At 49.0% G+C, this 24,134-nt stretch overlaps 1 pseudogene; it reads right to left on the reverse strand.

Annotated features, from left to right (window-relative positions):
- LOC129326934 (zinc finger protein 208-like) overlaps positions 1–21,355 on the reverse strand; it is a 64,676-nt pseudogene extending 43,321 nt beyond the window's left edge.
- Positions 21,356–24,134: the final 2,779 nt, after the last annotated feature.

A 24,134-nucleotide genomic window follows, 5' to 3' on the forward strand; every position in this document is an offset into this window, starting at 1 on the left:
TGCTCCTGCTCGCTGCTTCCTTCTCCGTGCCCCTGGCAGCCTTTTCCTGAGCTTGCCACCCTTTGCCGCCGGCTGCTTGGTAGCTTTGCTCTTGCATGTAGCCCCCCTCCTCACCCCTGCCCCTCTCCCCGCCCTTCTCCGATATCCTCGCTGGCCGCGATCTCCGCTTCTGCACGGCCGATACCCCCCTCAAAACTCTCTCAGGCACTGAATCCCCCTGCCCACCTTGGGCACCCCTCTCCTCACGCGCCCCCGCCTCTGGCAGCTCTGCGGTGCCTCCCCAGTCCCATCGGGCGCCTTTCCTCCGGTGCTCCTGCTCGCTGCTTCCTTCTCCATACCCCTGGCAGCCCCTTCCTGCGCTTAACACCCTTTCCGCCTGGCTGCTTTTGGTAGCTTCGCTCTTGCATCAGCCCCCCTCCTTCGAGGTTAACCCAGAAGTTACCTTTCTCCCCTGGAGCCCCCTTCCACTTCCTGCCCTTTGGAAAGAATGTGGCCTTATGCGTGAAAATAGGGTAACCTGCAAGTGGGGAGACTCAAAGAGTTGCGATCTCTAGAAGTTTTAAAATGTGCATGCAATGAAGTGGCCTTGGGGCTTAGGAAACCTGCTGCCGCAGAGCGCTGGTTACGCTGGCAGGAGCCACATCGTTCTTTGTGCTTTAGCTGGGGAGCGGCTGCCCGTCAGAGTCTGGGCTTGATCCTTGCATCCATCCGATCGGGCGCAGTGGGAGCCGGCATGCTCTGCCTCCTGCCAGCTACCCCCCTGCCTGCCAGCCTCAGCTTTCTAGAGCCCGTTGTATTTTTCCCCACAATGGGCTTTGTTGCTAGTAATAATAATAGTAACAATACATCTTATTTTCCATAGCAATTTTCACCGATAAGATCCAAAGGGGAGCAAACCCATCTCTTATTAATTCACTCTGTTGGCATGAAGGAAGGTGTGCAATGCTCGTGAGTGCATCTCTTTTCCCCATGGCTGCCCAGGCAGTGGTATTGGCTCCTTGTCAATCGGGGGAGTCCTCCCAAGGAGGGACCCCTCCCCACCCATTGGCTTTGGAAACATTCAGAAAGTGGAATATGCAGACTTCAATCCTAGGCTGCAATCTGAAGAAACATCCGTGGGACTAAGCACCATTGAATAACAGGGGACTTACATCTGAGTAGGCCTATAGAGGACTTCTATGCCCCTATCCTGCTACTCATTTGCCTACTCTGCCCTTTCAAAAACAATCCAGCCAATGCAAAACTTAAGGGAAAAACACACATCTTTTTAGGTGGGCAGGGAGGGGTGGATTCAGATAATCAATCTGGGACCCTACGGGACCCTGGCGCCTCAACCCAGCTGAGGGGAAGAGCCAACAGTGCCCTATAGACTGGTTCACACAAATTACAAAACTGGCGAGGGAAAGTCCCCCAAATGCCCTACAAGTCTGCCACCAGTCCCTCAGGGTTTCCTCAAAGCCTACGAGGGGAGGGACACCACTCCAAGCCTGTAAGGGAACTAAACAAATGAAGTCTAGCTTGCAAGAATGGTTTTGCAAGTGGAGATCACAACAAAATGATTTTTATGGTAGGAGGTTTATGAGAGTTTGCAAAAGTGAGTTCAGCAGAATGCTTTAGAGCTTTGAGACTCCAAAGTCAACAATCCCACACAAAAATATAATTATTTTATTTAAGGTGCAAGGTCACAATAAAATACACGAGACAGAATGTGAGGATTAAAATAACAAAAACCTATAACTTTGTCAGCTCTAACTTATACATACCAATATCACAGCAGAAGACAAATCACAAAGTTGTCAAGAATGCAGGAGGCAGAGTCTCTGGTCGAGAAGCCAAGAGTGGCCAGGCTTCACTGCAAAACAAAACAGGTAGGCGCTTGGACTCCCATCCAGTCAGAGCCAGATTTGAGATTATAGGAGCTCACTGCGACCCACTGAAGGTCTGAGTCTCCATGGTAAGTTTTAAAGTTGTTATTGGAGAATTTCAGAAGTAAATGTTCCTTTTTCTTCCGGAAGAAAAAGGAACATTTACTTTTGAAATATAACAACTTTAAAACTTACCTGGTTGATTTTCATCTGCCTGTACACTCCCGGGTCCTCAGGCGGGGACTCTGTTATAAGCATACGTATTATTCTTGTGATATCAACAAGCAATTCACATATAGTGATGTATGAACTGCATATGTATTAATTACATGTGTTATTAGACCTACCAGTCTTCATAAGAGATTCATGAATTCTTGAACAAGAGTGTTGTCGAATACTTCATTTGCCCTCTGGCTACCTATTATTCTTGACTCCGCTCCTAATACCAGCTGAGTTAAGATGGGGGTGGGCATTACCACCTGCTCTGCTCCTAATATCAGCTGGGTTAAGGCAGGGGTGAGCATTGCCACCTGCTCTGCTCCTAATATTAGATGGGTTAAGGTGAGGGGGTGGGTATTACCACCTGTTCCGCTCCTAAGACCAGCTGGGTGAAGACAGGGGGCGGGCATTGTGACCTGCTCTGCTCGTAATACCAGCCAGGTTAAGGCATTGGACGGGCATTGCTACCTACTCCGCTCCTAATACCAGCTGGGTTAAAGTAGGGGGCTTGTATTGCCACCTGTTCTCCCCAATCCTGGCCTGGTCTTCCTGCCACAGCATGTTTTCTGGAGGGCATGGTGCCTTACCTGGGCTTCCCTCTGCGGCAGTGCCCTCTGGTGGTGCACCATGGTATAAAGTGAGTTGTCTGAAACACGCTTACTCAGTTATATAATAGGATGATAGAACACATTACTACAGTGTATTATTTCACAGATTGCAAATGTTGAAAGCCAGATTACCTGGTGTAACATCCTTCCATACTTCAAGCACTCCCATGGTTTTCATTTTATGTGAACTCTTTGATGGGTTGTAAGATTATTGCTCCAAGAGAAACTTTTCCCACACTCCAGGCATTTATATGGTTTCTCCCCTGAATGAATTCTTTGATGGGAAGAAAGGTTACTATTCCGGCTGAAACTTTTCCCACACTCCAAGCATTTATATGGTTTCTCCCCTGAATGAATTCTTTGATGGGAAGAAAGGTGAACATTCCGACTGAAACTTTTCCCACACTCCAGGCATTTATATGGTTTCTCCCAGGTGTGAATCCTTTCATGTAAGATAAGGACAGAACTGGAACGGAAGTCTTTCCCACACTCCAAGCATTTATATGGTTTCTCCCCTGAATGAATTCTTTGATGGGAAGAAAGGTGATCATTCCGAATGAAACTTTTCCCACACAGCAGGCATTTATATGGTTTCTCCCCTGAATGAATTTTTTGATGGGAAGCAAGGTTATCATTCCGACTGAAACTTTTCCCACACTCCAGGCATTTATATGGTTTCTCCCCAGTGTGAATCCTTTCATGTAAGATAAGGACAGAACTGGAACAGAAGCTTTTCCCACACTCGAGGCATTTATATGGATTCTCCCCTGAATGAAGTTTTTGGTGGGAAGAAAGGGTGTTACCCCGACTGAAGCTTTTCCCACATTCCAGGCATTTATATGGTTTCTCTCCTGAGTGAATTCTTTCATGTAAGAGAAGGACAGAACTGGAACGGAAGCTTTTCCCACACTCCAGGCATTTATATGGTTTCTCCCCAGTGTGAATCCTTTCATGTGAGCGAAGGACAGAACTGGAACGGAAGCTTTTCCCACACTCCAGGCATTTATATGGTTTCTCCCCAGTGTGAATCCTTTCATGTGAGCGAAGGACAGAACTGGAACGGAAGCTTTTCCCACACTCCAGGCATTTATATGGTTTCTCGCCAGTGTGAATCCTTTCATGTGAGCGAAGGACAGAACTGGAACGGAAGCTTTTCCCACACTCCAGGCATTTATATGGATTCTCCCCCGTGTGAATCCTTTGATGAAAAGAAAGGTTTCCACGCTGACTGAAACGTTTCCCACATTCCAGACATTTATATGGTTTCTCTCCTGAGTGAATTCTTTGATGGACAGTAAGCATTCCACTCTGACGGAAGCTTTGGCCACACTCCAGACATTTATATGGTTTCTCCCCTGTGTGAATTCTTTGATGGAGAGCAAGCGTTCCACTCTGACTGTAGCTTTTCCCACACTCCAGGCATTTATATGGTTTCTCCCCTGTGTGAATCCTTTGATGAGAAGAAAGGCTTCCACGGTGATTGAAACTTTTCCCACACTCCAGGCATTTATATGGTTTCTCACCTGAGTGAATTCTTTGGTGGGAAGAAAGCATTACACTGCAACTGAAGCTTTTTCCACCCTCCAGGAACGGAAATATTTCCTTTATGTTACATGTGCTCCATTGAATATTAATATCTGATTTGTTGGGAAAATTTTCCCTGCTTGCAGTGAGCTCATTCCTGTTCATCGTGCCTGGGTGTAGGTTTTCCTGTATAGAGTCACTCCACTCTAATAGACCGGAAGAATTCCCCCCTTCATAAGGATCTTTTCCCTCCTCCTTCTTCAGTCCATCACTATATTCAGCCTTTTCTTTCCCATTTGAATACATTTCCTCTTTCTCCATCACTGGATGTTCTTTTGTGTCATTTGCTGACTCCCACACGGCACCTGCTGAAAGAAAGAGAAACCGGGTGTGATTGTGGGGTTGTGAATGCTGAGGCATTAAACTCCCACCGCCTGCAGCCATTTCTCCCCCTAACCTTTTCGTTGCCTTCTAAATTTCAAGAGGGGCAGAGTAGCCATTTGCGTGGTAATGAACGTAGCCCAAGAGACAAAAGAGAGCGCGTGGGCAATGGAGGTCTTCCGTCGGCCAGGGTGAGTTTACAGGGGGGACTTATGGGGGGCCATGGGGGGAGAAAAGGAACAGCTATTCATGCACATGGCAGACGGTCTGAAGAGAGGTGGCCAGACACATTGAGAAAAAGGTACTCCAATGTTGACAAGAACCCTGAGTTATTTCTGCCTCTCCCTTTAACACCACAGAGGTAGAGTTTCAAAGCCAAAGGGGGTATGAGTCTACCTTTTTCATTTTCTGTCTGCACAGATATCCAGATGGATGCCAAGCCAATGGCAGGGTGGCTGGGCAGAACTTGGGAGGAGGGGGGAGCTGCCTGGTCCTATTCCACACGGCTTACTTGAAGCTGGGCCGTTGCGCAACATTGCGGATCATGCTGGAAAAAACGCGGAAAATCGCGTTTTCTTGCGCAAGTTTTGCACGACATTGTGCAAAACTCACACGAGAAAACACAATCTTCTGCATTTTTTCTGGCATGATCTGCAACGTTGCACAACGGCCCGGCTTCAGGTAAGCCATGTGGAATCGGCCCTGGTGCCCCCCTGCCACTGGCACCTTAGGAAATGGAGTAGGGGGCACCCAGTGGATGTGCAACCCCTGTGCCAGCTGATCCGTCTGCTTGGAGTGTGGTTGCCCACTGACAAACTCTAGTTCTCCTTTGAGCTGGACGGTGGCCATAAAATGCCATCCCCACTTGTAAGGGGAAGGAAAAGGCAGGAAAAGGGATGAACTCACTGTGGTCTAGTAACTTAAAACCAGGCACCACAGAGTAAATCCCTCATTCCCCAGGGTAAAAATAAGGGGTGGTGGGATTGTTTCGCCATACCTGGCATGGGCACTCAACAAAAAACGCTATAAATATGAGCAAAACTGATCGAGAGCCTCTCCTTGGGAGGGGCTCCTGGCCTGCTTATCTTTGGGTAAGAAACTTTCTTGGACTCACCACGTTTTAATAAAGTCTTAGAATGGAAGGAAAGATTCTATAAGCACAAACAGAGGAAAGAAGCTGGAAGGGACCCCAAGGGTCATCAAGTCCAGCCCCCTACACAACACAAGAAATGCACAGCTTTCTCCCTCCCCCCAACCTCCCTCTATGCCTCTTCTCTATGCCCAGAGGATGGCAAAAAAACCCACCCTCCGTGATAGGTGGGGAATCTGGCCTGGAGGAAAATTCCACCCTGAGCCCAGAGTGGCAAGCAGCATTACCCCGGACATGTAAGAAAGGGCCACGAGAGCCTGGCACCAGGATCTGTGTCCATTCCTATTGAGTCAGAGAACCATCAGAGCTGCAAGAGGACCATCCAGCCTCTTTTTAAATACCTCCCAAGAAGGAGAGCCCACCACCTCCCAACAAAGCCTGCTCCACTGAGGAACCGCTCTAACTGTTGGGGAGTTCATCTTAATGATTAGCCAAAAACTCCTTCGCTTTAAATTTAATCCGTTGTTTCCGGTCCAGCCTGCTGGGGCAACAGAAAACAACTCTGCTCCATCCTCTTATGTGACAGCCCTTCAAATACTTGAAGAGGGCTCTCATATCACGTCTCAGTCGCCTCCTCTCCAGGCTAAACGCTCCAAGCTCTCCTTCAGCCTTTCCCCACAGGACAGGGTCTCCAGCCCTCTCTCCACCTTTGTTGTCCTTCTTTGGATACGTTCCAGCGTGCTAACATCTGTCTTCAACTGCGCTACCCAAAACTCAACACAGTACTCCAAGTGAAGTCTAACTGGAGCAGAGTAAAGGGATACCGCCCATTCACATGATCTCGACGCTATACTTTTCTTGATGCAACCCAAAAGTTGCATTTGCCTTTTTAGCTAACGCATCACATTGCTGACTCGTGTTCAGTGGATGGTCTACTAACACCCCTAGACCCTTTTCACACGTACTACAGCCAAGTCTCTGCATATTTCAAGAGCGTCCCCTCTATTCCTTCCTCCAAGAAATTTTTAAAAATGTTGAACAGATCCCTGAGGCACTGGACTTTCACCTCATCAACCAGTCCTTTCCCGTAGATGAGAATCAAATCCAAGATTCAATCCAAGCTTGTTAGAACTAGCTTTTCTAAAATCCATCCTATGTATCTGACGATGTTCCGCTTTTCCCTTACCCAAGATCTTAAACCTCATCAACCAGTTCTTCCCCGTTGGTGAGAATCAAGTCCAAGAGAGCAGAGCCCCTTCTTTCCTTCTCTGCTTGCTAGAAGATGAAGTTGTCAGCAAGACAAGTCAGGAATTCATTAGACCGTCTGTTTTTAGCAGAGTTTGACATCCAACAGGTATCAGGCAGGCCCCTGCCCTGTGGAACGACCTGCCTGAGGAGGCCAGGAAAGCCCCCGCTCACCTAGCTTTCCGCAAACGATGCAAAACCAAATTATTCAAAAAGGCTTTTATATTGTTGGGAGGGGCTCTCAGATGCTTCGCTAATGAGTTAAGGATCGTAGACTTCACCACTATGTTGCCTTACGAAATATCTGTTGTCTTAAATATGTGCTCCTACGAGCTACTCGTGCTTCACGTGGTCGAATGTCAGCCCTAGAGTTACTTGTGTTCTGTTTCAGCATTCCTTCCACTCTGTATTGGATTCTTGCTAATGCCATGTCTTTGTAAACTTGTGTTTATTTACTGTATGGCATTGTTTATGGAAATGTAATTGACCTTATTTGCCATTTATAGTCCTTGAAAGCTGGACTATAAATGACAAATAAATATCAGGGTAATGGAAATCTCCCATGACGACTTCGTTCCGTTTCTTTGAAGATGTTGGAATCTGGCCTAGGAGTGCCTCATCCAAGTCCTCTGCCTGGCCTGGGGGTGTCTATAGAAGACCCCCGGCATAATAGCACTGTTATTTCTTTCTCCTCTCAACTGACCTTCCAGGCTCAGGTTCAGGCACTTCCTCGCAAGTAGATACAGCCTTGGCCTATAGGGCTACTCGTCCACCCTTCCTTGTTGGCCTATTCCTTTCAAACAAGTTGTGCCCCTCGATCCTAACATTCCACTTGTGTCTCTCATCCCAACAACTGGAGTTGTATGTCTTGTGTACGAAACCTGGAAACAAAACTAGAACATTCTTTGAGCTGTACCTCTCACCAGGAGTTAAATTATTTGTTATTTGAAAGCTCACTAGACACTTAGGGCTTCTTACGCTCATGGCTGTATCTGAATGAGGCCTGACCGGAGTCCTCCAGGACATCACAGCACTGCTCTCGGCGGGGGCGGGGATGTCTTCACTCAAGAGCTCTGTGGGGTTGCTTTGGGTCGTGCCTCTGCAATAAAGCACAGGCTTGGCTTTGCATGCAGAGGGTCCAGGATCAAGGCCTGACTGCTCCAGGGAAAGGGATCTTGGGGTCACAGGGCTGGCCAACAACCTTGCCTGGAAACCTCTCAAAGGTGGGCAGTCTTTGGCTAGGCTTGGCGTCGGTCTTGGGAGGAGGAAGTGGCCTATTTTCAGAGGTTCCAGATCTCCAGGCACCATTTCAGCATTCAGAACTCAGCCAAGCTCTTCTGAGAACCCACCGAAACCCACCAGCCCTTGGAAGGAAGCGCAGGCAACACGCAGTCCCAAGACAGGTCGAAGCACTTACCTGCCAACTCCTCCTCTTCATCAGAGATCAGGAGAAACAGCTCTTCCTCCTCCTCCTCCTCCAGCCGGGATATGAGTTCAGGTTTGGCAACCTGAGGTCCTTTTTACAAGGGGGAAAAAACACAAAATCATAACTCTTCTGGGTGCAAATAAATCCAGCGATTCCAAGACGGCTTGACTCCGTCCCTCCAGAAAGGCAGTACAGACAAGTAAATAGGGGTGGGTCGGAGTACAGTAAGGGCTCAAGAACCATCCATCTTTTGTTACCCTTGGATCGGGGTGGGGGACAGAGGTAAGTGGCCATTCACACAAGCACCCCCCTACTCTGGGTCTCTTGGGACCTGAGCCTGTGTATACACACACTGCATATAGGTGGGGTATTTTCCCATGAAATAACGAGGCCATTGTTTTAAAAGGGTTGACTGCTATTAACTGCAAAGGGCAAGACAGGAGGCAAGCCAGACAGAAAAATGCAAAAGGCGGCCAGCGATCAAAACTTTTGGTAGGACAAAATCCTTTAAGTATCTACTAAATTAGTCCTAATTCAAGAATTACTCAAACCTTTGCTGAATGAGAGAGGGAAAGAGAATCCAAGGAGACGTCTTGGGGACTCGAGAGGGAGAACGATGCCGGAGAGGTGGACAGAAAGGGGGTTGGCAGGAGTCAGAGATCCGGAGGATGAGGAGAGGGACATGGGGAGCCTCCATGGATATTGGGAGCAGCGATGGAGCAATGGGGAGCAAGCGTGGGCCCCACAGGCCACAGTGAGAAAAGGAGGGAGACTAAGAAAAGGGGAGGAATTAGATCACACCCCACGGATCCTGAACAGCGCATGCTGTCTTTTTAGTGGGGGAGGTGGGATATGATGAAAAAACCTCACCTGCCTTGTATGGCTGAATCTCAAGTCTTATGTTGATGTTTATGTTTTATTCAATTTATGTTTTATTCAATTTACATCCTGCCCTCCTCGTGAGTGGGCTCAGGGTGGGTTACATGAAGGATAAATTACAGTTTAAAATCAATATTAAAACCACCCTACTGCATAAAAGATTAAGCATGTTCTAGACAACTCATTTCCTACCCTGGTGCACCACTAGAGGGTGCTGCCACGGCAGGAAACCCAGGCCAGGAAGAGAAGCAGAGCAGTTGGCAGTGCCCACGCCCCGCCTTCGCCCAGAACACACCAGAAGCGGAGGAGGCGGCAATGTACCTTGGAATGCGTGACTTGGGTGTAGGAGCACCCCGGAACCCCAAACGGCAGGGTGTGGGAGCACCTCAAACAGAAGTTTTGGGAGAATGGTGGACTGACTTAACTTCCCAGTGGAGAATCATACAGAAAACTTTAGACAAAGCAAAAGAGGACTATAAAACTATAAAAAACTATAAAAAGTTTGCTGACAGAAAACGTTCTGAACAACGGAAACTACAGCCACGAGATTTTGTGTACATCGCCACTAAAAACATTAAAGGGGAGCCACCCAGCAAAAAACTAGGATGGAGATATTTGGGATCTTTTCCTGGAAAGAAATGGATCAGTGAAGTTAACTGTTGAAACAGAGATCCCCAAGAACTTAAGACAAATCCCTCCTGCCTTCCACTGCAGCCTTCTGAAAAAGGCTCCCCCACCTGACCAATGGCATCCAGAATGGGGAGCCCCACATCCAATGCTAGTAGATGGACAAATCCATTATGAAGCAGAAGAAAGATTGGACTCTAAAACACAATAAACTTTTCTTTTTAGTGAGGTGGAAAGATTCTGATGAATCTTATAAAGAATGGGAGAAAAATCTCGTATGAATGCTCACAGACTCGTATGCTCCCAAATCTCAGAGTTTCACAAACGCTATCCTGAGAAACCTGGCCCTTAAAGGAAAGGCCCATCTTGGGCAGGGGCAGGAAATGTCGTGTCTGTACCCCATCCATGCCATTAGGTTAAGCTGAGCTGTTACTATGAACCATTGCTGATGCTGTACCTTGATGTCATATTGCCAGTGCCATAACTTGCCTTGCTTTCTCAGGCCTGCTGAAGCCACAGGTGCCTTATCTAACTGCTGACCTTGTACGCTGTCTGTTCTCATGAGTAACTGTGTTTCAGTTTTAATCTTATGCCTTCCTAGTGTCTAGACTTGATATGTAAACTATGCAGAGGAGCTCTCTGCTTTGTGCCAAAAGTTATGTTTTACTGTTGGGAGGGGGAAAGAGTAATTGTGATCTATAAGAAGAATGGTTTTCCACACATTTAGTTATTCCTGTCGTTTGCTTTTGCTTGCTTTTCTTCTGAGCATCCTATGAGCATATCTACGAGTATGATTTGATTCCTGAATAAAGCCTTTCAACCAAGATAATGGATTTCTTGCTGTGTGGGTACAGGGGTCTATCTGTCATAGCCTGTCAGCCATAGAACTGACAGCACCTTTTCTGACGCCGGTCACGTGGCCCAGTCCCAGGGCAGCCAGGCAGGGGCTCCCCCTCCACAAGGAGAACTCACAACCCCCTCCCACATCAGAGGAGGGACCAGGGAGGGCGGCAGAGCTCAGCCACTGGGCCCAGGGGAGACAGCCTGGCCACGGCCTTCCCCATTCAGGTCTTCCTCAGAGTCACTCCTCCCACCAGAAGGAGGCAGCCCAGGAGAAAGGGACCCTTACCCAGAGAGGCCACGTTCCCAAAGTTCTCCAGCATGACTTCCTTGTACAGGGCTCTCTGGGCCGGGCGCAGCAGGCTCCACTCCCCCCGGGTGAAACGCACAGCCACCTCTTCGAAGGACACCGGACTCTGGAAGGAAAATGTGTTTCTGTGTATCACTGGAGAGCTGGTCCATAAGGGCCGGGAGGCAAAAAGAGAGGCAGAAAATTAATACTGGAAGACCAGCACAAAGCGCAAGATGAGGGGAGGGGACAAGAGCCCCTTGGGGTCATTTCGCTCCCCACTCCCGGCTCTCCTTGGGGGCACTGGGGGCCCAGAGGGGTGGCCCTCACTGGCAGGGGGCTGGCAGGCTTGTGGGAAGAGGCCGGATATGTCCTTTTCCATCGTCCCGCACTCTTCGTCCCAGACAGGGGGCGGCCATTTTCCTGCCTTCTCAGGGGGCGGCCTCGGCCTCTCCTATCGCCACAGCCAAGGCCAAAGAGGCCGATCCTCTGAGCCCCCAAGGACCCCTCCCCGTACCTGAGCTGGCCGCATGGCTGGCCTTTTCCCTTCACAACATGGAGGAGACGGTGGAGAAGCCATCAAGGGAGCCTTTTCACTGCTGCCTGGGAGGGAGAAAGAAAGCGGGTGGGAAGCACTTTTAGTACGCACACATCTCCTGCGTATTCTCAGACTGAATAAACAGAAAGGCATCCCAAACAGCTGGATGAGTTGCCCCCCCTCAGCCCCATCTGGCCCTGTCACTGCTCATGCGCAGTCCATGTTGGAACGGATGCCAGAGGTCTTATCTGCCAAGTGCTGAGCAAAAAGGTCACAGAGGACCCCCGAGCTGCCGACTTCCTTCCTCCTGCAGGCCAGACCCCAGCAGGCCGCTGACCACCGGAACAGCTCCACTGGCCCAGCCTGGCAGCAGCAGCAGGGGGGCGCTTTGCAGAGGGGGGGTCATTGCAGGACTTACCCCTTTTGCAGAAGGTCCTCCGGCGCCGCCTCCTCTCCCCTCCGCCCCACTACACACAATGGGGACCCCGGGACAGGAAGTGAGTTCTCCCCTCTCCTGGCCCCTCTAGGAACGGAGGCTCCTTCCCTTTAACCCTTCGGAGGACTCACCCAGAAAGAGAAAAGGACCCGCTTCTGCCTTCGCCCTGCCAGAGGGAGGATTTCGACATTGAAACAAAAGAAAACCGCCGTCCCCCGTTGCAGGTCCTTTCTCAGCCTGGAGGCATCACCGTGGCAATCGCGCACGCACCACTTGGGGGCGCTGTCACAGCACAAAAACGTGCACCCAAGGCGCGAGTCCTCATGGAGCCTCCGGATTTCAGTCCCCATCCAGTCACAGATCATGCCCAGAGCCATGAAATAGAAGTGGGGGTGGGGGGGCACCTTAAAGCCTAACAAGGAGGGTTGCCAGATGATTTCCACAGAAGAGCAGCAGTGAGGGAGCCAGAGACGGTCCTCGGCGCCAAAGATGACTTTCTGGGGACCAAGATAATCCAAACTCTTCTCCATTACTATGTCTGGACGTAAAAGTTGGACGGTGAAGAAAGCTGGCGGGAAGAACATTGATCCGTTTGAAACGTGGTGCTGGAGGAGAGTTTTGAGGATACCATGGACGGCCAAAAGGACAAATAATTGGGCACTAAATCAAATCAACCCAGAATTCTCCCTGGAAGCTAAAATGACAAAACTGAGGCTATCGTACTTTGGTCACCTCATGAAAAGACAGACAAGACTCTCTGGAAAAGCCAATAATGCTAGGAAAAGTGGAGGGCAGCAGGAAAAGAGGAAGGCCTAAAACGAGATGGCCGGGCTCAAGAAGAGAAGCCCCGTCCTCCAGTTTGCAGGATCTGAGCAAGTCAGCTTGGAGGTCTTTCATTCATATAGTCACCATAGGTCAGAGCAACTTAATGGCACATAACACACACAACACGCTGGACACACCCTTGATAAAAATCTGTTGACCAACACACACACACAATAATGAAGAAAAATGTCCTGTCCCTTCAATAGAGGCTTCTGTGTGGAAATGTTCCTTTAATGGGACAAGACACTTTTCTCCAGGCAGCTGGCAACCCAAACCAGGATCTACCCAGCCCAGTCTGCGCTCTTTACGCTTTAATCCAGAAAGGGTTCATTTATGCATGTGGCTCCCATACCCCGTTGTATCTGTTTTCATCGAAGGTCCCGACTGTTGATCATATTGTCTTTTGCTCTGTGAATGTCCCACCTATTAACCATAATGGCTGCCCCCCCCCAGATATATCCCCTTGTATGGGGCGCCCCTGCAGCCCACCTAGGGTCAAGGAATGGCCCCACCCCACCAATTTTCCCTGGTGGTCACCCCACTCCCACCTGCTGGTGTCCAAGGCAGCCAAGGCAGCCAGGAGGCCCCCTGGTCCTCAGAGGGCACAGCTGATGGCTCACAGCTCAGGGCCTGACTCTGAAGCGCTGCTTCCTTCCACAGCACCTGTCCTACTGGTGCAGAGCAGCCAGGCCGGGGGGGGGGGGCGCTTGAAGGGCCCCCTCCCTGTCCAGCCCCTGCTGCCCTCTTCCAGTCTCCTGCTCTCCTTCTGTGCCAGCGTCCCCAGCCCACCCACCCCCTCCACCTGGGATTTAGGGGCAGCAGCGGAGTCAAGGCCGGGGATCCCTGTGGATTGGCAAGCGACGCCTCTTCTCCTCCTCCCTCCGGGTCGCCTCCGATCCCCTCTTTGGGCACCTGCTGGCTCCGCTGGCCCTCTCCCGGCTAGCTCTCAAAGCGGGCATTCGAAGGTCCAGGAAACTAGCTACAATAACTGGTGTAATTGGCTGGATAGAAGACAGGTGCAAAGTGTGTAAAATTAGCATCTGTAGTATGAGAAAAATCCTATGTATAGCTAGCTTCCTGACACTTCTTTCCAATCCCTTTCCCGCCCTCTGTCTGGATTTTAGAGTCTCCCACCTTTCCCCACTCCATGTGTCTGCCGAAGGGAGCTCTGACTCTCGAAAGTTCCCTCCCTGAAAGTCTAGTTGGTCTCTAACACCAGAGAGCCACACATTGGACTCCACACAGAGGGGTCCCTTCATTAGAGCTAACAGTTTTTCTCCAGAGGTGAACTGAATGGATGTGAAAGGCAACCCGGCAGAGCGCACCATAACCGGATCAAAACCCTCCCTCCTTTCTCACCGTCCGTCCTTTTCCTGTATTCTGGCCTGCAGACCCCATTCCAAGCTGGACTCCGCAGAGGAGATTCAGGCATGCTGGACAGAGAGAGATGACTGTCCAGTGGCACCGCTGGATCGCACCAGAAGGTGGGCAAGCCCAGTCCACTTGCCACGTTGCATGAGTGGTGGTCTTCACTCGGGATTGCCCCCCTGGTCTCCAGCTCCATGACAGGGGCCATCGGTTGAGGCTTTTGGGAAAGGCTCTACCTACATGGCCAGACAACCCAGGAGAACTGGAATCAGAACACACCTTCCCTCCCATCCCCTAAGGTGAGAAAGGCAAAGTATAAACAAAGGTAAAGGTAGCCCCCCTGTGCAAGCACCGAGTCATTACTGACCCATGGGGGACATCGCAGACTTTGTTATGGGGTGGTTTGCCATTGCCTTCCCCAGTTATCTACAGCCCCAGGAAACCGGGTATTCATTTTTCCAAGGATGGAAGGCTGAGTCAACCTTGAGTCGGCTATCTGAACCCGGCTGCCGCCAGGATCGAACTCAGCTGGTGGGCAGAGCTTGGGCTGAAGTACTGCAGCTTACCACTCTGTGCCACGGGGCTCTTGTCATAAACAACTTAATACTTTTTAAAAATTCTCGGCCATCGCAAGGATTAGCTAGTGTGACACAACTCAGACATAATCTTACACTGAATAGCCCCTTCAGACTTCCATCTGTTTGTCAGTTTACCAGCACTGTGTTCTTTGCTTTTCTCTTATAGGTTCCTTGGAGAATAGCCACAACAAGGAGAAACCCCAGGAAGGAGCAAGGAAAACGGACCCTGTTTGGCAACAAAATGTGCGAAACAGCAGAGACCCCTTGGGCAAAAAAGCAGGATCCCTTCGCCTCTCCTTGCCGGGACCAGTCATTCCAAACGCTCTTTTCATTCGGGTTCATGGTGTATTCTATGTTTGTCTCCAAGAGGCCCCAGAGTGGATCTTGAGGCCCAAGTGTTTCCTTCCATCGTTTTTTCCCACTCTGAGCAGGTCTTCTGGGTATGGAGTGGGACATGTTAGGTGAACCAGAGAACCAACATCTTCCTCTAAATGATGGATCAACCCCAAAAATGATGCCTTACAGATGAGAACTGCAGGGGCTGCGATATCCCCACTGCAGAGGAATGTGTGCAAAACGAAACAAGAGAGACAGAAATCACTTTTTGGTAAAGCAGCTTCCAGAACTGTGAACCAAATCCAGGAAACAAAATCACAGTGATACTCTCCCACAAGAAAGTTTGTGTGTTTCTTTTTAGAATCATAAAATCAAAGAAATGGACGGGGTCTTACACACCATCTAGTCCAACCCCTTCCCAATGCAGGAACAGCCTAAAGCATCCCCAACAAGGATTCGTCCAGCTGCTCCTTGAAGACTGCTACTGGGGGAGAACCCACCATACCCTAAGGCAGCTGGTTTCACTGCTGGATTACTCTTAACGTGAAGAAGTTTCTCCTAACATCCAGCCGGTTCCTTCCCTCCTCTAGTTTAAACGCACTGTTTCGAGTCCTATCCTCTGCTGCCCTCCCCTTCCCTAAGTGACAGCCTTTTAAATACTTCAAGAGAGCAAGCTTGTCTCCCCTCAGCCTCCTCTTCTCCTAAGTGAATGTTCCCATATCCCTTGGGTTTTCCTTGTAGGGCTTGGTCTCCTGGCACGTGATCATCCTGGTTACTGTCCTCTGCACCCGTTCTAGTTGCCCACATCCTTTTTGAAGTGAGGCCTCCAGAACTGCACACAATACTCCAGGAACGGCCTGACCAACGTGGTGCACAGTCGGACAATGACATCCTGTGATTGGAAAACACACATCTTTTTAGGTGGGCAGGGAGGGGCGGATTCAGATAATCAATCTGGGACCCTACGGGACCCTGGCGCCTCAACCCAGCTGAGGGGAAGAGCCAACAGTGCCCTATAGACCGGTTCACACAAATTACAAAACTGGCGAGGGGAAGTCCCCCAAACGCCCTACAAGTCTGCCACCAGTCCCTCAGGGTTTCCCCAAAGCCTACGAGGGGAGGGACACCACTCCAAGTGGTTTTGCAAGTGTAGTTCACAACAAAATGATTTTTATGGTAGGAGGTTTATGAGAGTTTGCAAAAGTGAGTTCAGCAGAATGCTTTAGAGCTTTGAGACTCCAAAGTCAACAAACCCACACAAAAATATAATTTATTTTATTTAAGGTGCAAGGTCACAATAAAATACATGAGACAGAATGTGAGGATTAAAATAACAAAAGCCTATAGCTTTGTCAGCTCTAACTTATACATACCAATATCACAGCGGAAGGCAAACCACAAAGTTGTCAAGAATCCAGGAGGCACAGTCTCTGGTCGAGAAGCCAAGAGTGGCCAGGCTTCACTGCAAAACAAAACAGGTGGGCGCCTGGACTCCCATCCAGTCAGAGCCCGATTTGAGACGATGGGAGCTCACTGCGACCCACCGAAGGTCTGAGTCTCCATGTTGGGTAATTGGTTTATATGCTAAGTTGCCAGCTCAGTGGTGCAGGCCCTGCAGCCAATCAGGTGGCAAAATGCTGATGACATCGGCATCAGGAGACAACGTGCAAAAGGGCATGGGTGCAGTCCCCGGCACCAGCTCCCCATCACACAGGTGCAAATTGGTTCTCAAAATCAAGACTGTTGATTGGTTCACCTGACTGTCCACGGAAGCTCAGTTGCTCACAACGTTCTCAATACGTTCTCTTATCTCCAAGGTCAGCCCCAGAGACAGCTTTGTTCTCAGGAAGCTGCTAACAAGAGGGAAAAGGGGCGGGGGGAGTTGGGCTTAAGAAATTTCTTAGCAAAACAGCAAAGCTTCTTGACCAAAGTTTCGGGAGACATGGCCTCCGTAAAGGTAGATAGAAAAGCCTTTTTTCTCTACAGTGCTGCCTGCCTGCCTGCCCCTGGGCAGTGGAGATTCATGGCAATTCATGCAAGAACAGCCCTTATCATGGGGAAAAAACTGCAGACCCCAAGGAAACATGACTCTGACAGGCAACAGCAGTATGCAAATGCCTGTGTGGGGCATACCACATGGTCGCTGACATCACAACCATCTGTTGTCCTCTCAGCCCCTAAAGTCCACCCCTTACAGCCCCACACAAACCCAATTCCCCCCCAGCTGCCACACACAGACCCAAATCCCCACATTAGCCCCTCACAGACCCAAATCCACCCCCACCTGCCCCACACCCATAACCCCAGGAACAGGCTGGCAAAGGCCAGCCCTCTCCCTTTGTTCCCTATGCTGGGAACTTCTAAACTCTCTTTCCCTGGGCAATTCTGCACAGCCCAGGGGTGCCACAATGGTGGGCACACTTCTGAGTGCCAGCTGGTCCCTGTGAAAGAGCACCTGAACCACAGACACCCTCCCTCAAATTCCCCCACCACCTACAGAGATGGCTGGCCAGCCAGCCCCATTGTTCCCTATGATGAGAACCAACTGCACAACAAAGAATAAAACACGAACAACACAAAATAAAGTTTTTTAAAAATTATTTTCTCCCTTTCAAAGTACAAGTAGGCAAAGCATTATGACACATTACGTCAGCAGTCCCCCACACAGAAAAATTAACACAACTCACTTAACATCAGAGAATCACAAAACACGATTCCTGTCAAAAACACTTTATTTCTTGAACAGCTTTAGGTTACACAGCAGGGGGGCACACCAAAGGGGAGCTCCCCCCAAGTGGGAGCAGTCTGAGCCTTGGTGGGGGGTGGGAGGAGGGGTGGGAGAAGGGCCCCAGAGGGTTGGGGGGCATTTTGCATGCAAAATGCCACCCCTGGCAAGACAAGCCTCCCCCAGCTGTCAGTGGTAGAGATTAGAGCACCTACTTGGGGAGGCCATGAAATGGCCCCCCCAAGTGGGAGCAGGCTGAGCCTTGGTGGGGGGTGGGAGGAGGGGTGGGAGAAGGGCCCCTGAGGGTAAGGGGGCATTTTGCATGCAAAATGCCACCCCTGGCAAAGGAAGCCTGCCTCTTCATTTTTCCCCATAGGAAATAATGAAGAAGATGAGCAGCAGCATGCTAACAATATGCTGCTCCTTCGCTTTCTTATGGGAGGATAGGGGGACCTGATTTGGGGGGCCATAACATAGCCCCCCAAAGTCCAATCGGTCTGAAACTTGGGGGAGGGGGTTTAGAGAGGGGTTAGAGGAAGGTCCCCACCAATTTTGGGCTGATTCGGTGGGAAAATGCCTCCCCCAGACGTCCGGGAAGACGGAGGCATTTTCCCATTGAAAAGCTGAAAGCCGAAAGCCGAAAGAAGCCGAAACGTTTCGGCTTTTCTTTCGGCTAGCCGAAACGTTTCGGCTTTCTCCTAAACGTTTCGGCTAACCCAAAAGTGTTTCGGCTAACCCAAAAGTGTTTCGGCTTTCTTTCGGCATTCAGAAAGCCGAAACACACATCCCTAGTCAAGAATAATAGATAGCCAGAGGGCAAATGAAGTATTCGACAACACTCTTGTTCAAGAATTCATGAATCTCTTATTAAGACCGGTAGGTCTAATAACACATGCAATTAATACATATGCAATTAATACATTTCTTCCGGAAGAAAAAGGAACATTTACTTTTGAAATATAACAACTTTAAAACTTACCTGGTTGATTTTCATCTGCCTGTACACTCCCGGGTCCTCAGGCGGGGACTCTGTTATAAGCATATGTATTATTCTTGTGATATCAACAAGCAATTCACATATAGTGATGTATGAACTGCATATGTATTAATTGCATGTGTTATTAGACCTACCAGTCTTAATAAGAGATTCATGAATTCTTGAACAAGAGTGTTGTCGAATACTTCATTTGCCCTCTGGCTACCTATTATTCTTGACTCCGCTCCTTATACCAGCCGAGTTAAGATGGGTGTGGGCATTACCACCTGCTCTGCTCCTAATTATCAGCTGGGTTAAGGCAGGGTTGAGCATTGCCACCTGCTCTGCTCCTAATATTAGATGGGTTAAGGTGAGGGGGTGGGCATTTCCACCTGCTCCGCTCGTAATACCAGCTGGGTTAAAGCAGGGGGCTTGTATTGCCACCTGTTCCCATCCCGATCCCGGCCTGGCCTTTCTGCCACAGCATGTTTTCTGGAGGGTCATGGTGCCTTACCTGGGCTTCCCTCCGCGGCAGTGCCCTCTGGTGGTGCACCATGGTATAAAGTGAGTTCTCTGAAACACACTCATTTATACAGTAGGATGATGGAACACATTACTACAGTGTTTTATTTCACTGATTGCAAATGTTGAAAGCCAGATTATCTGGTGTAACATCCTTCCATACTTCAAGCACTCCCATGGTTTTCATTTTATGTGAACTCTTTGATGGGTTGTAAGATTATTGCTCCGAGAGAAACTTTTCCCACACTCCAAGCATTTATATGGTTTCTCCCCTGAATGAATTCTTTGATGGGAAGAAAGGTTACTATTCCGGCTGAAACTTTTCCCACACTCCAAGCATTTATATGGTTTCTCCCCTGAATGAATTCTTTGATGGGAAGAAAGGTGAACATTCCGACTGAAACTTTTCCCACACTCCAGGCATTTATATGGTTTCTCCCTGGTGTGAATCCTTTCATGTAAGATAAGGACAGAACTGGAACGGAAGCCTTTCCCACACTCCAAGCATTTATATGGTTTCTCCCCTGAATGAATTCTTTGATGGGAAGAAAGGTGATCATTCCGAATGAAACTTTTCCCACACAGCAGGCATTTATATGGTTTCTCCCCTGAATGAATTTTTTGATGGGAAGAAAGGTTATCATTCCGACTGAAACTTTTCCCACACTCCAGGCATTTATATGGTTTCTCACCAGTGTGAATCCTTTCATGTAAGATAAGGACAGAACTGGAACAGAAGCTTTTCCCACACTCCAGGCATTTATATGGATTCTCCCCTGAATGAAGTTTTTGGTGGGAAGAAAGGGTGTTACCCCGACTGAAGCTTTTCCCACATTCCAGGCATTTATATGGTTTCTCTCCTGAGTGAATTCTTTCATGGACAGTAAGCATTCCACTCAGATGGAAAATTTTCCCACACTCCAGGCATTTATATGGTTTCTCCCCCGTGTGAATCCTTTCATGTGAGCGAAGGACAGAACTGGAATGGAAGGTTTTCCCACACACCAGGCATTTATATGGTTTCTCGCCAGTGTGATTCCTTTCATGTGAGCTAAGGACAGAACTGGAACGGAAGCTTTTCCCACACACGAGGCAGTTATATGGTTTCTCCCCAGTGTGAATCCTTTCATGTAAGAGAAGGACAGAACTGGAACGGAAGCTTTTCCCACACTCCAGGCATTTATATGGATTCTCCCCCGTGTGAATCCTTTGATGAAAAGAAAGGTTTCCACGCTGACTGAAACGTTTCCCACATTCCAGACATTTATATGGTTTCTCTCCTGAGTGAATTCTTTGATGGACAGCAAGCATTCCACTCTGACGGAAGCTTTTCCCACACTCCAGGCATTTATATGGTTTCTCCCCTGAGTGAATTCTTTGATGGAGAGCAAGCGTTCCACTCTGACTGTAGCTTTTCCCACACTCCAGGCATTTATATGGTTTCTCCCCTGTGTGAATCCTTTGATGAGAAGAAAGGCTTCCACGGTGATTGAAACTTTTCCCACACTCCAGGCATTTATATGGTTTCTCCCCTGAGTGAATTCTTTGATGGACAGCAAGTGTTCCACTCTGACTGAAGCTTTTCCCACATTCCAGGCATTTATACGGTTTCTCCACTGTGTGAATCCATTGATGAGAAGAAAGGCTTCCACGGTGACTGAAACTTTTCCCACACTCCAGGCATTTATATGGTTTCTCCCCTGAGTGAATTCTTTGATGGACAGCAAGTGTTCCACTCTGACTGAAGCTTTTCCCACATTCCAGGCATTTATACGGTTTCTCCCCTGTGTGAATCCTTTGATGAGAAGAAAGGCTTCCACGGTGACTGAAACTTTTCCCACACTCCAGGCATTTATACGGTTTCTCCCCAGTGTGAAGTCTTTGCTGGGAAGAAAGCATTACGCTGCAACTGAAGCTTTTTCCACCCTCCAGGAACTGAAATATTTTCTTTTTGTTACATGTGCTCCATTGAATATTAATATCTGATTTGTTGGAGAAATTTTCCCTGCTTGCAGTGAGCTCATTACTGTTCTTGCCTGAGTATAGGTTTTCCTGTACGTCACTCCACTCTAATAGACCGGAAGAATTCCCCCCTTCATAAGGATCTTTTCCCTCCTCCTTCTTCAGTCCATCACTATATTCAGCCTTTTCTTTCCCATCTGAACACATTTCCTCTTTCTCCATCACTGGATGTTCTTTCGTGTCATTCACTGACTCCCACACGCCTCCTGCTGAAAGAAAGAGAAACCGGGTGTGATTGTGGGGTTGTGAATGCTGAGGCATTAAACTCCCACCGCCTGCAGCCATTTCTCCCCCTAACCTTTTCGTTGCCTTCTAAACTTCAAGAGGGGCCGAGTAGCCGTTTGCGTGGTAATGAACGTAGCCCAAGAGGCAAAAGAGAGCGCGTGGGCAATGGAGGTCTTCCGTCTGCCAGGGTGAATTTACAGGGGGGACTTATGGGGGGCCATGGGGGGAGAAAAGGAACAGCTATTCATGCACATGGCAGACGGTCTGGAGAGGTGGCCAGACACATTGAGAAAAAGGTACTTCAATGTTAACAACAACCCTGAGTTATTTTTGCCTCTCTCTTTAACACCACAGAGGTAGAGTTTCAAAGCCAAAGAGGGTATGAGTCTACCTTTTTCATTTTCTGTCTGCACAGATATCCAGATGGATGCCAAGCCAATGGCAGGGTGGCTGGGCAGAACTTGGGAGGAGGGGGGAGCTGCCTGGTCCTATTCCACACGGCTTACTTGAAGCTGGGCCGTTGCGCAACATTGCGGATCATGCTGGAAAAAACGCGGAAAATCGCGTTTTCTTGCGCAAGTTTTGCACGACATTGTGCAAAACTCACACGAGAAAACACAATCTTCTGCATTTTTTCTGGCATGATCTGCAACGTTGCACAACGGCCCGGCTTCAGGTAAGCCATGTGGAATCGGCCCTGATGCCCCCCTGCCACTGGCACCTTAGGAAATGGAGTAGGGGCCACCCAGTGGATGTGCAACCCCTGTGCCATCTGATCCATCTGCCTGCAGTGTGGTTGCCCACTGACAAACTCTAGTTCTCCTTTGAGCTGGACGGTGGCCATAAAATGCCAACCCCACTTGTAAAGGGGAAGGAAAAGGCAGAAAAAGGGATGAACTCACTGTGGTCTACTAACTTAAAACCAGGCGCCACAGAGTAAATCGCTCATTCCCCAGGGTAAAAATAAGGGGTGGTGGGATTGTTTCGCCATACCTGGCATGAGCACTCAACAAAAAATGCTATAAATATGAGCAAAACTGATCGAGAGCCTCTCCTTGGGAGGGGCTCCTGGCCTGCTTATCTTTGGGTAAGAAACTTTCTTGGACTCACCATGTTTTAATAAAGTCTTAGAATGGAAGGAAAGATTCTATAAGCACAAACAGAGGAAAGAAGCTGGAAGGGACCCCAAGGGTCATCAAGTCCAGCCCCCTGCACAACACAGGAAATCCACAGCTTTCTCCCTCCCCCCAACCTCCCTCTATGCCTCTTCTCTATGCCCAGAGGATGGCAAAAAAAACACCCTCCGTGATAGGTGGGGAATCTGTCCTGGAGGAAAATTCCACCCTGACCCCAGAGCGGCAAGCAGCATTACCCCGGACATGTAAGAAAGGGCCAGGAGAGCCCAGCACCAGGATCTGTGTCCCTTCCTATTGAGTCAGAGAACCATCAGAGCTGCAAGAGGACCATCCAGCCTCTTTTTAAATACCTCCCAAGAAGGAGAGCCCACCACCTCCCAACAAAGCCTGCTCCACTGAGGAACCGCTCTAACTGTCGGGGAGTTCATCTTAATGATTAGCCAAAAACTCCTTCGCTTTAAATTTAATCTGTTGTTTCCGGTCCAGCCTGCTGGGGCAACAGAAAACAACTCTGCTCCATCCTCTTATGTGACAGCCCTTCAAATACTTGAAGAGGGCTCTCATATCACGTCTCAGTCGCCTCCTCTCCAGGCTAAACGCTCCAAGCTCTCCTTCAGCCTTTCCCCACAGGACAGAGTCTCCAGCCCTCTCTCCACCTTTGTTGTCCTTCTTTGGATACGTTCCAGCGTGCTAACATCTGTCTTCAACTGCGCTACCCAAAACTCAACACAGTACTCCAAGTGAAGTCTAACTGGAGCAGAGTAAAGGGATACCGCCCATTCACATGATCTCGACGCTATACTTTTCTTGATGCAACCCAAAAGTTGCATTTGCCTTTTTAGCTAACGCATCACATTGCTGACTCGTGTTCAGTGGATGGTCTACTAACACCCCTAGACCCTTTTCACACGTACTACAGCCAAGTCTCTGCATATTTCAAGAGCGTCCCCTCTATTCCTTTCTCCAAGAAATTTTTAAAAATGTTGAACAGATCCCTGAGGCACTGGACTTTCACCTCATCAACCAGTCCTTTCCCGTAGATGAGAATCAAATCCAAGATTCAATCCAAGCTTGTTAGAACTAGCTTTTCTAAAATCCATCCTATGTATCTGACGATGTTCCGCTTTTCCCTTACCCAAGATCTTAAACTCCAAACATGGCCGCTGCTACCCAGGGTGCCCTCTACTTTCGCCTCATCAACCAGTTCTTCCCCGTTGGTGAGAATCAAGTCCAAGATGGCAGAGCCCCTTCTTTCCTTCTCTGCTTGCTAGAAGATGAAGTTGTCAGCAAGACAAGTCAGGAATTCATTGGACCGTCTGTTTTTAGCAGAGTTTGACATCCAACAGGTATCAGGCAGGCCCCTGCCCTGTGGAACGACCTGCCTGAGGAGGCCAGGAAAGCCCCCGCTCACCTAGCTTTCCGCAAACGATGCAAAACCAAATTATTCAAAAAGG

The sequence above is a fragment of the Eublepharis macularius genome, chromosome 4 (genome assembly GCF_028583425.1).
Source record: "Eublepharis macularius isolate TG4126 chromosome 4, MPM_Emac_v1.0, whole genome shotgun sequence".
Taxonomy (NCBI): Eukaryota; Metazoa; Chordata; class Lepidosauria; order Squamata; family Eublepharidae; genus Eublepharis; species Eublepharis macularius.